General features: G+C 34.7%; 1 long non-coding RNA gene across 1 annotated transcript; it reads right to left on the bottom strand.

The window, feature by feature from the left end:
• Positions 1-922: 922 nt before the first annotated feature.
• Positions 923-3,594, bottom strand: LOC145575830 (uncharacterized). The gene is made up of 3 exons (XR_014098277.1): positions 3,193-3,594; positions 2,854-2,961; positions 923-1,229 (listed from the first exon to the last, which is right to left on the bottom strand). It is a non-coding gene; the product is annotated as an uncharacterized LOC145575830 (long non-coding RNA).
• Between the last annotated feature and the right edge of the window lie 11,763 nt (positions 3,595-15,357).

Genomic DNA, 15,357 nt, shown 5'->3' with positions numbered 1-15,357 from the left:
ATTAATGATGCTCTTAAGGCTTCGTTCAGAGAGCTCTTCCAATGGGTTCCTGGTAGTAAGATAGATAACAAACAACTTTTAATTTTCTCATGCCTAGTGTGGGATGCGTGGTGGTCTTGCAAAAATAAGGTGATTTTTGATGGTGCAAATGATCTGAACGGTGTTGGCAATGCAGCTGGGTATGTGTTTATGTGTGAGGGTTGTGTCACTTACAACGCAAAGGTAGGGGGGAGTGTGGGTGCGTCTGTTGTTCCGTCAAGTATGAGTTGGAGTGCTCCTACTCTCCTAGGAGTGGTTGTGTAAAGGTGAACTTTGATGCTTATGTGCCTACAAATGGTACAGTTAGATTGAGGGTGGTGGTAAGAGACAACCAGGGAACTTTGCTGCCTGTTGAGGTGAGGAATACTAGGGCAGTTTGGTCGTCTGAGGTTGCAGAAGCTGCAGCTGCTCGTTATGGAGTTGAACTTGCGAGACGGATGAGATATGAGAGGGTGGTGCTTGAGGGTGATGCTATCAATCACTACTACAAAAAACCCTTATCGAGTCGCCTCTAAACCATCTTACACATCGCTTCAAGGGCGACACTACAGGCACCGACACAATAGGATACCTCCTTACGTGTCGCCTATAACATGATGCATTAGGTTAGTTTATGAGTCGCCTTTTTCATCACAGGTGACGCGTTAGGTTGGTTTATGAGTCATCTATTTCATTACTGGTGACTCGTTAGGTTGGTTTATAAGTCGCCTTTTCCATTACAGGTGATGCATTAGGTTGTTTTACGAGTCACCTTTTTCATTACAGATGACGCGTTAGATAGATTCATGAGTATCTTTTTCATTATAAGCGACGCGTTAGGTGCTTTTATGAGTCCCCTTCTTTTAAAAAAGCGACGCTTAAAGTAACTTTACGAAAATTGTAATTCTTCAATGGCGATGCGCAAAATACTTTTTATTTCCTCATTAAATTCACACTTAGCTTGCTACTGTATATAATTACAACCTATGTAGGACTTGAACCTACATCTATGTGCAATAGCACATTGCTCCACCATTTGAGCTAATAGGCTTTCAAAAACTTCAATGGCAAAACTTCTAGTAATCTGCCATAAAAATATGAACAATCACCTATATGCAGAATCTGTTCACTGAACTATCAAAGCCTTCAATCTCGATGAGAATCTGAGTCTTGAGTCTCCTACTTGCTTCATGCTCACCTTGTGATTTGTCCTGTCATAAAATACACTTTTATAAAATTAAACTTCTCAGCAATAGAAAAATTAATGACTCAGTAGGAACTGAATTAATTCATCTTCAAAATTATAATTAAATATGTGGTTACATTAAGGCAAATATTTGCTTCTGCAGTCAAGTCCATATAGAAGCAATAAAACAATAAAATCCCTCTTCCTTCAAAGCTTAACATAAAATTCAGAAATTCTTCATACTTTCCTTCTTGTAAATTTAAACAAGTATCACATAGATAAGGAAAGACATTATAATTACTGCAAGTCATCAAGTGAAATCTTAAACAACAGCCTCCACCTATCCTATAATTACTGCATTTCACCCAACATGAATTTAATGGCTTGTTCCAATAAACTCACCATATAGATAAGGGCAGACATTATATCATACAACAATAGTCTTCCAAGATTACTGGAGAGTTTTTCTCACGTTTTCTATGGACTGAGACAAAGACCTATTCTAAGTCTTTAACATGGAGACGGTTACTAATTTTTTTAATAAGGAGACAACCCTAGAAAATTGGCACAGCTTAGCCAGCAGACTTAGCACAACTACACAGATGGAATGCCCACTGCAGTATAAGTAATGGTGAGGCTTGAAATGTGACCTTTGTTTAGTTTCTCATTATCTCCACAGTTTAGTCTAGACTTTTGGATGATAAAAAAAATTAAGAAATGAAAAACATCAAATTGGCATACTAGAATGTCCACAAGAAAGAGAGAAAATAGAGAAGATATGTACAACTAAAAATTCAAGGACTCATAGGAGATGCTATAGTAGTGTCACATTAAATTCTCCGGAAGCCAATTTCCCAACAACCAACTAGAAGAGCAATAACTTTTTACAAGAAAAAATAGGCATTATTCCAATGTAATTGTAAAAAAAACAGACGCACACACACACATACAAAAGCGTACCAAAGAACGTCCATTAAAGAGGCATTATTCCAATGTGAAATCTACAGTGTTCCCTTTCTAAAAGACCAAAATTATAAGACAATGGCACACTACTACACTACTATTCAAACAACTTCACAACTCACGTGAAACATGATAATTTCAAACCCCCTAAACCGAATTTTAATACAATTGTACATTTGTGCAGTTGCCCTGCCTTTTTAGGAATGAGAATTGGCTCCCTATAATACCCAAACAATAAGCCCTTCACCAAGAGGCCAAATCACATTCTCTACATTAGCTCCCTGTAAATATTCTGGCAACATTACAATAATGGAATACGACAGCAAAACGAGCTAATAATGAATAAACTACACAAGGCAGCTTGATATGCTCCCCACCTCTCATAACACCTCATGCCACCGAAAAATTAAATACATTTCAATGCACCAACCCATTTATACTTAAGTGCACCAGTCATCGACAATCATCAACAATATAATGCGGGATTTCTTGGCATTTCTAACCATAAAAGATGGCTAAGAAATGCTACACAAGCATAAATAAACAACATCGCCAAACTATTAAACTCCTCCTTACTGTCACTTTGCCATTAAATATTTCAATCTTATAAAAATCAATCAATTTCAATCACATAAAACAATATATAGTGTCAAATACACGAAGACCGCGAAAAATGTATATCTTACATCTAGCCACCAAATCCATTATTCAGCTGCAAGATCCACCACGACATATCTACCTCAACTGCCACAACTAACGACTGCAACTCATACTCAAGTAACCTAAATTTCCACCTAAATCACAAAAACATTTAAAAATTCATAAATTTTTTGTTCATCATACACACCATTAACAAAACCAAAATTCAAAAATCAAGCAAACCAATCAAACAGAACCTCATCTAAAACAAAAAAAAATCACAATACAATCCGCAAATTCAACTAAAAAATTGAAAAAAATCACAAAAAAATAAAAATCTAAAAAAAACTTAGAAATTGACAAATTAAAACCAAGGGGAAAATCACCAGAAATTGAAGAAAGTCGTCATCGTCATCGTCGTCGTCGTAGTCGAAGAGGAGAGAGAAAGTGAATATGAAATGATGAATTAGAGAGAGAAAATGCGGAAGTTGTAAAGGATTTTGTCTCTCCTCCTTTGTTGATCCTTTTGAGGTGAGAAAGAGGAAGGAAAGATTGAAGAAGAGAAAGTGATCCGCGGCTGAAAATAGAGACAAGTAGGAGGTGGTAGTCGTTGTCGGTGAGAGGCGATGAGAGGAAGGAACAAAAACACCAAGGGATCGGAATGAATGAGGAAGACGAGGAGAGGATGGAACAAAAAAAAGACAAGGGAATGAATGAATGAGGATTCTAGGGTTTAATAATGCAGAACTAGAGGCGACTTTTAAAGTAATACTTTATGAGTCACTAATAATGAAGGATGAGATGTGTATGGTATACGCCTATTATAGAGTAGGTGATGCATATGCCTTTCAATTCAATTTTAGATGTTTTTTATCAAGCTTTATGTGTCAAAGAGGGACTCTAAAACTTTATGCATCACTTATTAATTTGAGCCGACTCTAAAAGAGCGACTTTATAGGGTGTTTTTGTAGTAGTGAATGTTGTCAAAGCTATCAAGTGCAAGCAAGAGTGTCTAGCCCCTATTTATCTCCTGTACGAGGATATTCATAGGATGTCAAGTTTTTTTTTTTCATTTTTTTGGTTGTAATCATGTTAGGAGGGCGGGAAATACAGTTGTTCATTATGTGGCTAGATGGAATCCGGGCAGTAATACCAAACATATATGAATGAGATTATTCCCCCAAAGCTTTCAAACTTTAGCAGAACTTGATATTTCATAATATTTTCTGGCGATTTTTTTAAAAAAAAAAAATGTAAGTCACGCAATTTAGGAAAATTTAACAACAAACTAACCTTTGCTCCATTCTCCCAAAATGGATCAACCTTTAAATTTTCTAAAAATAAATACAAGATTGTATTTTTTTTCTCCCATATTAAACTAAGCAAGTCACTTGACCTGTTATACAAGGTTGCAATCCAAGTGTCATGTGCTAATTGGTTTTTTTTTTTTTTTTTTTTTTTCATAATCAACATTTAAAAAAAATAAAATAAAATAATCAAATAATAAGAAGAAAAAAAACACCATCCCTTTCCCCACCACTGCCAGCCCCATTCCCCACCACCCACCCCTTCTCGGCATGCTGACGACCAATGCCCAACCATAAGCAGCACCTCAACACACTGAAAACCCACGCAACTTCGATCCCCTGCTCCTTGCACAGCTGCACTCCACCGCTCTAAACAAAGCAGCCCGCATCAATCACCACCTAACACCACCACCCAACTGTCCTCTCACCTTCAATTTTTACTTCACAAAAATCAGCCACCAAACGCTGCATTTCACCCTCACCTCCACAAAGCCGGCCACCATATCAGCCCGCATCAGCATATTAGCCCGCATCCAACTTCACCTGGTTGCCACATGTCAATTGTACCAAACCACAACTTCCCTGTAATCGCAAAACCTAGCAAATCGCAAATTATTCATTTAAGGTGGTTTCAGCGATTTTGGGTGGGGGAAGAGGAGGAAAGGGAGGGGGATATGGTCATCGGCACCTGGTGGTGGGTTGGGCGTGGGCAGGGGTTGGGAGTAGGGATGAAAATGGATCGGGTTCGGGGCGGGTGGATCATCACCTGCCTCCATCCACCCCACTCGATCCATCCACCACCCGCTAAAGCACCCACCCAAATCCATCCATCCATCCATCACTACGGGTGAAGCGGATGGTTCGAGTGATAATCGAGTAACATTTAATGTCGTTTGCCTTGATGCTAGCTGACCATGGTAAACACTCAAAACCTTTGAGCATACCAATTTCACACCACCATGGTTGACTGACTTTTACCTTCTTAATTGAGTAACGGTTCTCTACCCTTTTTCTTTTTTCTCCCTCTTAACTAAATTGGGTTGGTTTCAATTTCCAAAAATTCTGCAATTTTTTTTGCAATTGCTTTTGGGAAGAAAAAGGGAAAAAATTGATGAAATTGAAATTGAAGTGCAGTGTGAAAAACAATGAAATTGAAAAAGGAGAATGGTAGAAAATTTTGAAAGCTCTCTTAAACAAGGAGAGAGATTAGTGGGTCTTACTCGTAGACCAAATAATATTCTTCATAAACCCATAGCTCAGCATAAATAAATTTTAGAAATTAAAAAAAAAAAACTATTTTTTGAAATATTCGAGTGATGGGTCGGGTTAACAGGTCCGGTGATGGTTGAAAATTGTCCACCCGAATCCGATCCATCACCCGCATCTGTTAATCTGTCACCCGCCTATCATCTGTTTATACCGGGGTTTTTTCACCCATCCAATGTGGAGGGTGGAGCGAGTGAGCGGGTGATCCACTGATTATTTTCATCTCTAATTGGGATGAGGGCTGTGGTGGTCTGAGTTATTTTTTTGTTTTGTTTTTTATTTCGTTATTTTTTTTAATTTAAAAAGATAATTAAATGAGAAAAGGAAAAAAAAAAAAGGAAGAATGACCAATTGTTCAGGTCACAAGTCATTTGGGTTTAATATGGGAGAAAAAAATACAAACTTGTGTTTATTTTGGGAAGATTAAAGGTTGGTCCATTTTGGGAGAATTGAGCAAAGGTTGGCTTGTTGTTGTTAAATTTTCCTTTAGTAAATTAGGCCTATTCACATTTACTGAACTAAACTGATTGGAGCTGAACTGAATTGAACTGAAATGAATAGAACTGAAATGAATATTTTATTAGAGAAGGACATTAGAAGCTAAATTGAACTGAAATGATTGGATCTAAACTGAACTGAAATTAAGCTAAAATAAACAAGCCTTTAGAATATTGGAAAAAAAAAGTAAGTTTGAATCAAAATAATTGGCAAACTAATAAACGAGGTTCTATAAATCTATTATATAAATTTATGGGTGCCAACCTACAAAATAAACAGGGTTGCTAGTTGGCCCACGGGGGCCGGGCCCCCAAAATTGAACTTTAAATGAACAACTATTGATAACACACTAACCAAAATTCTCCTCCTACTTTTACTTCATATTCTCTCTCTCTCTCTCTCTCTCACACACTCATGTCACTTCCCCTACCACACCGCCACGATAATCGTTTACCATTAATTATCAACATCATACATTACGACACCGTTGTCATCAACAAACCTCCATCAATTCCTTCATTATGTCTCTCTATCATCGGCCGCAATAAAATTATACAATTAATACCTAGAAATCTATATTTTAGAGCTGATCAAACTTAGCTTGGCCCAAAATTAGGAGATCTTTAAATAGATTTTTTTTCAGCTTGAAGTCAGGTTGGGCTTGACTCAGCCCAATTTATTTTATTTAATTTTTAATTTTTGTGGGCGAACTTGAGCATGCATTTTAACGATTTTCATTTAACTAGTTTATATGTTTGGGAAAGCAAATTTGGCCTGAAACTCGACCTGACCTCAGAAAGCGAGCTGATTTTTGTTGTCTTAGTTAGGCATGGGTCGTCCTTCGATCACCTCTACTATATTCCTTTCACTTTCTTTTGTTGTATCCATTTAGGGTTTGTCTCTTCAACTTATTTCACATATTTGTTACTGGGCCTGTTCTCTTCAGCTTATCTTCAGTTCAGTTCAGCTCCAATAAATCCAGTTCAGTTCTTAATTTCTTTCTCTCATAAAATATTCAGTTCAGTTCAATTTGATTCAGTTCAACTCCAATAAGTTCAGTTCAGTTCAACTTAGTTCAGTCAATTAGAACAGACCCTTAGTGGATTGTTTTACTAAATATTACTCCCTTCGTCCCTTTTTTACATGCCTATTTTTAACATTTATTACTAAACATAATAAAGATAAATAGACATGTAAATAAGAGACGGAGGAAGTATTAATCTAAGGTGAAGAGAACAAAGCCTAAAAGAAGAGGGTGAGTGTTAAAGTGGTGTAGGTTAGGATAGCTGTTATCAAGGTTGTCATATAGGTCTGTCGATATTAAATGAGTTGATAAATCCTTAATGTAAACCTAACCCATTTATTAAACGGGTTGAAAATTATTGACCGAAATCTAGCCTGCTTATTAAAAGAGTTACCCGAGTAATCTTTTACCCACATATCTTTATTAAGTCAAGCAAGCTAGACATTAAATAGTTTAGTACATAATAAGCTAATTAAGGGTGGGTGACAAAGGATAAGTTTTTATTATAGCAGACTTTAAGTGAAAGAGTAGTAAAATTTGTCCGCCCAAACCATAAATTTTTCTTGTAAAAAGTTTTTACTAAAATATTTATACTACATACCAAATTATGTACTTAGGAGGGTTAGTAAGATTAGCATAATAAAATCAATTATTTTGACTAGGATTGGTAAGAGAGCTCGCCAAATCGCAATTTTGCAGTTGGTGCAATTTGCAAAAAATTTAGTCCAAACCGCACTTTGATGCACTTTGTGATTTTTATACTATATTTTTATTAAAAATATATATAAAAGAACTAAAAAAAAATAAGCTAATCTGTGACTATTAGCTAATTAAAGATTAAAAAAAAAGTTTAATATTTGAATTATAAATTAATAACCTCAAGATAATTAAAGTTTTGTTTTTATTTTTTTTTTAAAAAATGGTTAAATCGCAAAAAGCACCACTCCAAATCGCATTTTGCGGTGCGGTGTGAAAAAAAATAATACAAACTGCAATTTTGCTGTTTGGTGTGATTTGATATCCAAACCGCACAACGAACACCCCTAATTTTGACTACTTCACTAGACAAGTTAAGCATGTCAGATTCGGGTAAACAGGTTGACATTCAACCCATTAATATAATCGGGTTATGCGTGTCAGTTTCGAGTTAAAAATTTCAACTCAAACCTAACCCGTTTAATTTCGTGTCGAGTTCATGTCGACCCAATTACTTAGACGGCTCGAGAATTTATTTCCAAACCCACTTATTTCGGGTCGGGTTTGTGTCGACTTATCATGTCGTGTCAACTTTTGACAGCTCTAAATGTCGTCAAATTTTTCTTTCATATATATATATATATATATATATATATACACGTATACACACACACTTTGTGTTATCTTTATTACTTTTTTTTTAAGACTTAAAAGCCATAGACATAACGATTTAAACAAAATTTAAAATTGGGTAATTCTGTCTGCACCACCCATATAATTCTATCTTACGGGCTAAAATAATTGACATTCACTTAAGAGGCTAACATTTTTTTTAAGGTAAGGCACGACACACAGAGGAAAAATAGAAATGCACAAGATCGTGTGCTAATTGTATCTATCATTGTCTTGGGAGAAATGCACAAGATCGTGTGCTAATTGTAGCTATCATTGTCTTGGGTATTGTTTGGTTCACTTGGGAATTAAAACTTCCCATGAATTGTAAATTTATGGGAATTAAATTCCTACAGTCAAATTTATGGAAATTTCATAAAATTGTTTGTTTAACAATGAGGGAAGTAAGTAACTTCCACGGGAATTCTCACTTACCTAGGGGGGTTAGGTAAGTAAGTTCCTACATTTTGTGAAAACTCAAAATTCTTAGGAAGTTCCACTTCCCCCATTTCACCAAATTTTTGTCAACCAAACAATACACTAGAATTGCAATTCCTAAGAAGTCTCACTTCCCATTTTTTTTTTTATGTCAAACAAACAAGCCCTTGGTTTAGTGGCAAAGTTTGTATCCCATAATCTTGTGGGACCAAACCCCATTGTTGACACTTTGGGTGAAAATTCCCTTACTCTCCTCCTCCCACTTTTAAAGTGCCTAGCTTGTTAATTCGGGATGAGAGGATCTATGACAGGTTTCGGCCCGATAGGGCCTTTCTCCTTACCAACCCAAAAAAAAAAGATTTTTTTTTTTTTTTTTTATTTTTGGTGATTTGAGAGCCACAAGGGCGGAAGTGAGAATCGATCCCATAATCTCTCCTAAAAGTGGGAGAAAAGGTCTAACCACTTAAACTATTTCTTACTTCAGCCACCATTGTTTACAGTAGTCTACTTCATACAAAGTAATGTCGCAAATTACAGAAATTTCAAAGTACTTCATACAAAGTATTATATTTTTCTCAGACTTGTGTAGTTGCATGTCAAAGACTCAAAGCCCTCAAAAGATCCTATGCGTGACAAATATACAATATACTGCATTAGCAGAGCCTGCAGAGGAGTAAAATCTTGCAGCACTTATTAAACTAATAAAAGTATTAAGTTTTTATTTTATTTTATTTTTTTAACAAGTACTTGTATTATAGTTGTATTATTAATTTTAATGAAATCAAGTAGTCAATTACATGAGCATGCAGTCAATTCAATTATTAAGAATTAGCTGAATAACACACTTACCAAAAGGTTCAATCTCAAATCATCAGTAATCCACTAATGCTTTTCTGCCAAAAGCCAAATTCAAGTCATTAACACATGGTTGACAAAAGCACCTGCCTACCATTTATAAAGTGTTGGCTTTATAATAGGAAGTACTCAGTAAACTATTGCATGTCTTAATGGGTTTGTTTTGTATAATTATTATATAAAGTGTACTTATTAATGGGTTTGTTTTGTATAATTATTATAATTATAATTATATATAACAATAATAATAATTATTTTAATTAGTATTTATATATTTTTTATATGTTAGATTTAAAAATTAAGGGTTTTTCTAAGCTATGCCCCCCAAGTTATTCGGTTTCTAAGCTGTACCCATGTTTTTTCAAAGTTATAAGTTGTGCCCTCCACCTTACGATATTTTATCAACAATACCCTTTGACAGCCATGTTCGTTAACGAAAGTTAAGTTTTTTTCTATCAACAATGGTATCGTGGCGTTATTAATTTGACACGTGTCCCGTTCTAATTGGTTTAACACTTTAAAAAAAATTAAAAATCAGAAAGTAAATAATAAAAAAAAGGTTATTGTTAACGTCAAAGGTTTGTTAATAAAAATTAGTGAGGTTGAGGGCACAACTTAGACGTTTGAAAAGCATGGACACACCTTAGAAACCGAAGAAGTATGGGGGCATAACTTAGAAAAACCCAAAAATTAATGATACATGACCATATCATCAATACTATATATACTACTCCCTCCGTCCCATAATTACAGACAAATAACTCTAAAAAGTACGGTTTTTAAGGAGGATGGAAAAAGTAGAGGAATATTGTATGAAAAAAGATAAAAAGTGAAGAATGTTGTATAGGGATAATAAAAAGTAGAGAATGTTGTATGGAAAAGTTAAAAAGTAAGTAATGATTTTTTAGGTATGTGTGTATTTTGTATGAAAAAGAGAAAAAGTAAGTAATGATTTTTTAGGTATGTGTGTAATTTGTATGGAAAAACTAAAAAGTAAGTAATGATTAGGTGTTATTTTTAGTAATAGGAGGAACATTTTGGGACACCTAAAATAGTATATTTGCCTGTAATTATGGGACGGAGGGAGTATATACTAAAATAATCACCAGAATTATCCCTTAAGTACATGTGTCACATTCACCACAAAATTTTTTCCGTCTAAATACTTTTTTTTTTTTTTTTTAATTTCTCTATTTTTTCCCCTTAAAAAACAATGTACTCCCTCCGTCCCTAGATTAAAAAGCTTTTTCTCTTTATTATGTGAGTAATAAATGCTTGAAAAAAGCTTTGTATTAAGAGACATAGGGAGTATTTAACAGGAGAATTTTAAAGGTAGCCATTAAATGAATTCAAATTTCAAAAAAAAAAAGAAGTTATATATAATTCAGTTCAATTAAACTAACTCTATTTTAATTGACTTTTATTATATGAATCCGTGCATTTGCACGGGATAAAACTAGTTTATAATAATAATTACGTGGTTATTCGTATACGAGTAATATTCTATTGTTAATTGAATATTCATATTAATTGTGTTGCTATAAGTAAAATTCTATTGTCAATAAAAAGATTTTTTTTTTCAAAATAATTATAAATACATTTATGTATAGTTTTTTAATCCGAAACAAATCTATCCGATCTATCTAACGTGACATCTAATCTAATCTAATCTAATCATAATAATATCTATTTATCGCCTACGTGGCTCGACACGTGGCCGAAAACTGAAATGTCAAATGTCGATGTCTTGTGACCTCTCTGTGAGACCGACTTTATATACTAGTGATATGAAATATTTATTTATTTTATACAAGTATATACAGAGTTAAAAGTTATAATTGTACTTTACCAAGTTAGGTAAAGATTGCACCTTCCAACTTTGAATTTATTTATTCACCAAAGAGACTTTGAGGGTGTGGATCCCTTACTTTTCCCCTCACTCTCAAAGTGTCTGACTCATAATGTAATAGTCGAATATTTCATGATTTTATCTAATAATTTTTTTTTATTTAAAAAAAAAGAAAGTTATTTTACGAGTATCTTAGTTTTAAGAATCTTATTTTAACTTAAACAGATTGTTTTATTTTTATTATATACTAGTATAATCTATCTTAAACCCTAATAAAGTTTACTGCTTGTTTAAAAAAAAGGGTCTTATTTATTCACGCTTTTTAGTTTCCCTATTCTTCAATGCGTGAGTTTGACGAGGTCGGCAAAGATTATTAAGTATTCATCAATTCATTCTTCATCTCTTAAAAACAATAAGATTGTAGTTACTAAGCCTATCGTCCCTTGTATTTGATTGGATGATTTGTATTTTCTTACACCAGCATTATTATTTTCGGCAACTAAGCTCGTGTATACGTACTTTAGTGTTTCCGAAGGTAATCACCCGACCTTAATTAATTTTTGGATTTGTTTGATTATAAATCGTTAGTATATATTAATTTTACTTCGTATAGTTATGTGTAAATTTTATAATTTGTGAATTATATATGATCATGATTTATATATATACATGATTAGTGTGTGGTATAATATGATTCTAATTGCCGTATTATTTTTGTGATATTGATTGATTGTGTTATTTTTCTAGAGTTTTTAATGTATTTGTTATAGAGAGTATTGTTTTATCGAGGTTTAGGGTTATTAATATAATATTGGGTTGAGATTGATTATATTTGGGTATTAGTTTTATTGCTTGTAAGAGTTGAGACATTTTATGAATTAAGTATGTTGTGTTATTGTAGACACCCAAATTTGTCTCCCCAAAACCAAACCTAGCGATGAATACCTTTTGCGTCGGATGATAATCGAACGAGGTGAAAGTGTGAAAAGTCAAGTGTTGCGGTTGGTTTTTATTAAATTCTTTCTTTTTGTTTTCGAAAACAACTCTATTTTATGAAAATAGTCAATCCAATTTAGTTTGGTCCGCGACAAGGGTCCAATAATAGTGTAGTTGGATGGGGCTTGCAAAGAGCTTTCCAACGATATATTATAAGCCCAATTCCGATGAATAATGAGGAAGTTATGGCCAAAATACTAAACTGGGCCCGGTTTGATCTTTACATGCGGCCCGATGATCTAGGGGAGGGCCCAATGATTAATTATTATTCCTAAAGTTATTAGAATTAATTATGGTCTTCTAGAATTCTTTACAAGGTTCTCTATAATCCTAATAAGATTAGAATTAATAATTATATTTTGATAAATTTTATTTGGAATAAAATATTATTTTATGAAAAACACGATTTCAGTTTTCATACGAACTTTACAAATCAATTTTGATTCATAAGTGAACTCCGTGTTTGAAAGCGCGTAGAAATCCAGGCTGTCGCCACGCGACAGACCCTGTCGCCTGGCGACAAGGTCGGTTTTGCAGCGACAGAGTGGAGTTTTATTCCTTATCAAATTCTACTTATTTCCGGACTGTTTTCTTATAAATAGGGTCCTAAACCTCCGTTTTTATTGATTCATGATCAATTCTCATATACAACAATCAACAATCATCTCTCTCTCTAAAAGCTAGAAGCTTTATCTCTTTCTTTTTCTAAACCTTCCCTTTTACAAAATTCCGCATTCACGAGCACTAGACACACCTAGCCAAGTTTGAAGTTGCCTTCGCCCTAGACGTGAAAGGTTATAATTTCTGAGGGTTTGGTCCCTAATCTCTATTTCAATTATTTAATTTAATTCTTTGATTTTATATTTTCCTTGAAGTTACTAACGCGTGTGTTTGTTATTAGAAAAAGGCACGAGGCATCAAAGTATGTAATCTTATTGCTCTATTCTTGCAGAAAGCATGTTTAAATTTGTTTAATTCCTAGTATCATGTTAGGATGTTATTATTGCTTTCTAGTATCATGTTTAGGGAAAAGGTTATAATATCAAATATGCTTATTATGATTCCTACGATGCTTCCTATTCTCTTTTCTAATATCATGTTAGTACCATGTTAGGGCTAAAGCTTTGATCTTTATTGCTTAGTGACATGCTAGGGTTTGTTATTAATCTTGTTAGTATCATGCCTAGGATCTTGCTATCATATTTAAGCTTTATGCTTTAACATGATTATAATTATTATGATGATTGTCATTATGTTGCTTGATGATTATTATTGTTATTGCTTGATCACGCCATTTATGCATGTTTAAAGGGAATTTGTACTTGTAATCACGCTTAATAAGATATTAATAATCTTGTTTAGGCTAATATGATTATAATTCAAGTGATCGCCAATAATAGTCTATTTGTGCATTAAATTCAACCAACATAGATAAACAGGTTTAGGGTTAACCTATTGGTTGCATGTTAGTCAAAAAGCGCACATGAATACGAGAAGAATAAAGTAGAGGCCTATTTAGGGCAGGTTCAATCTCTTTTAGGTTGGATTTGTACCTTCATCCCCGAACCCTATTTGGTTCAAGACCTTTTGGAGTTGACGATCTCCTGGATCGTTAAGGGGTGTAATCTTCACCTTGTGAACGGTTTACAAGTTCCTAAAACTTGTTGGCGACTCTTTTGCTCTAGCTTCCTTCCCTTTGGACGCCACCATGCTTAAGTGTATGATCACAGTGGGGTTCAAGCTTGGGGTTAATGGCTTGAAATATTCCCTACAGTTTTTAGCGACTCCACTGGGGAGGATTTCTATTTTAATTCCTGAAATTTATTTCGGCAGTGATTTAGAATGAGTGGATGAGACTCGAAAAGTTCTAAGTATTTCATGTGTGTAATTTTGATTAGCATTATTGTCATATGAATAAAAAAAGGTCCTCATTGGATAGACCATCTGAAATGAGTTAAAAACATAGGATTTTTACACGTAGGAAATTTGAGAAATATCTTTCACAATTAGAATTGAAATAATGCTGCGAAATCTGAAAAATTCTAAGAACGTAGATACCTGCTGAGGCATGTAGGAACTAGCGCCTAGAAAATAGGGCTTGTCGCTTGTAAAGTGCTTCTGTCGCCGGGCGACAGTTCTGTCTTCTGGCGACAGGGGCACTTTTGCGGCGACAGTCCCTGTAGTCTGGCGCCAAGTTCTTCCAATACCGAGCCAGAACTCTGCCTTCTTATTTTGACCATTTCTAGCACTGTTGGCTCGATTCTACTTCATGATTGAGTTTTTCTCACTTTTCTGAAACCCATGTGTTCTACATATGGACATAACCCTCCGGGGGTTCACGCTCCATCTACCCAATCGAACGCTCCTGGCAACGACGGGTACATCCGAGTTTGTGAATCTACCAAACCATGGAAGTAAGTTTTTAACTTGCGGGGTCCCATCCACTCGCACCAACCCTTCCAAAGGTAAGGCTTCTGCGAGGTGCATCCGGACTCATAACCATGGACCCTCTTTGACTAACCCATATCCTGAACTTTAGAGAACTAGAGCCATGGTTAGGTTGCAAACTCATTGCATCATGTTGTGACTACTTGACTATTTGCGCATTCTTTGCTTGTGCATACTTTATATGTGCTAACCGTTTGTTTAACTTGTGTTTAAGTCTAAATAAACCAATTAATGACTAAAAATGACTTTGTCTAATTCATGAATTAATTAATTAATTTGACTAATTAAAGACTTATAAAGTAATTAATCTGACTTAGTACGACTTCAGGCATGTCCCCTTAGAGTAAAATTACTGGAAACAGTCCCAGATTAATGTTCCAGAAATGGCGTAGGAGTTTGGGCTGTGGTGCCGCAGTTTATTTCTTGTCGCCTGGCGACAGGTTTGTCGTCTGGCGACATGATTTAAATTGTGGCGACAGTTCTGTTGTTCCGGCGACAGTCT

The sequence above is a fragment of the Chenopodium album genome, chromosome 13 (assembly GCF_948465745.1).
Source record: "Chenopodium album chromosome 13, dcCheAlbu1.1, whole genome shotgun sequence".
Lineage (NCBI taxonomy): Eukaryota > Viridiplantae > Streptophyta > Magnoliopsida > Caryophyllales > Amaranthaceae > Chenopodium > Chenopodium album.
The sequence above is the reverse complement of the archived record's forward strand: the minus strand, read 5'-3'. Positions and strand labels throughout refer to the sequence as shown.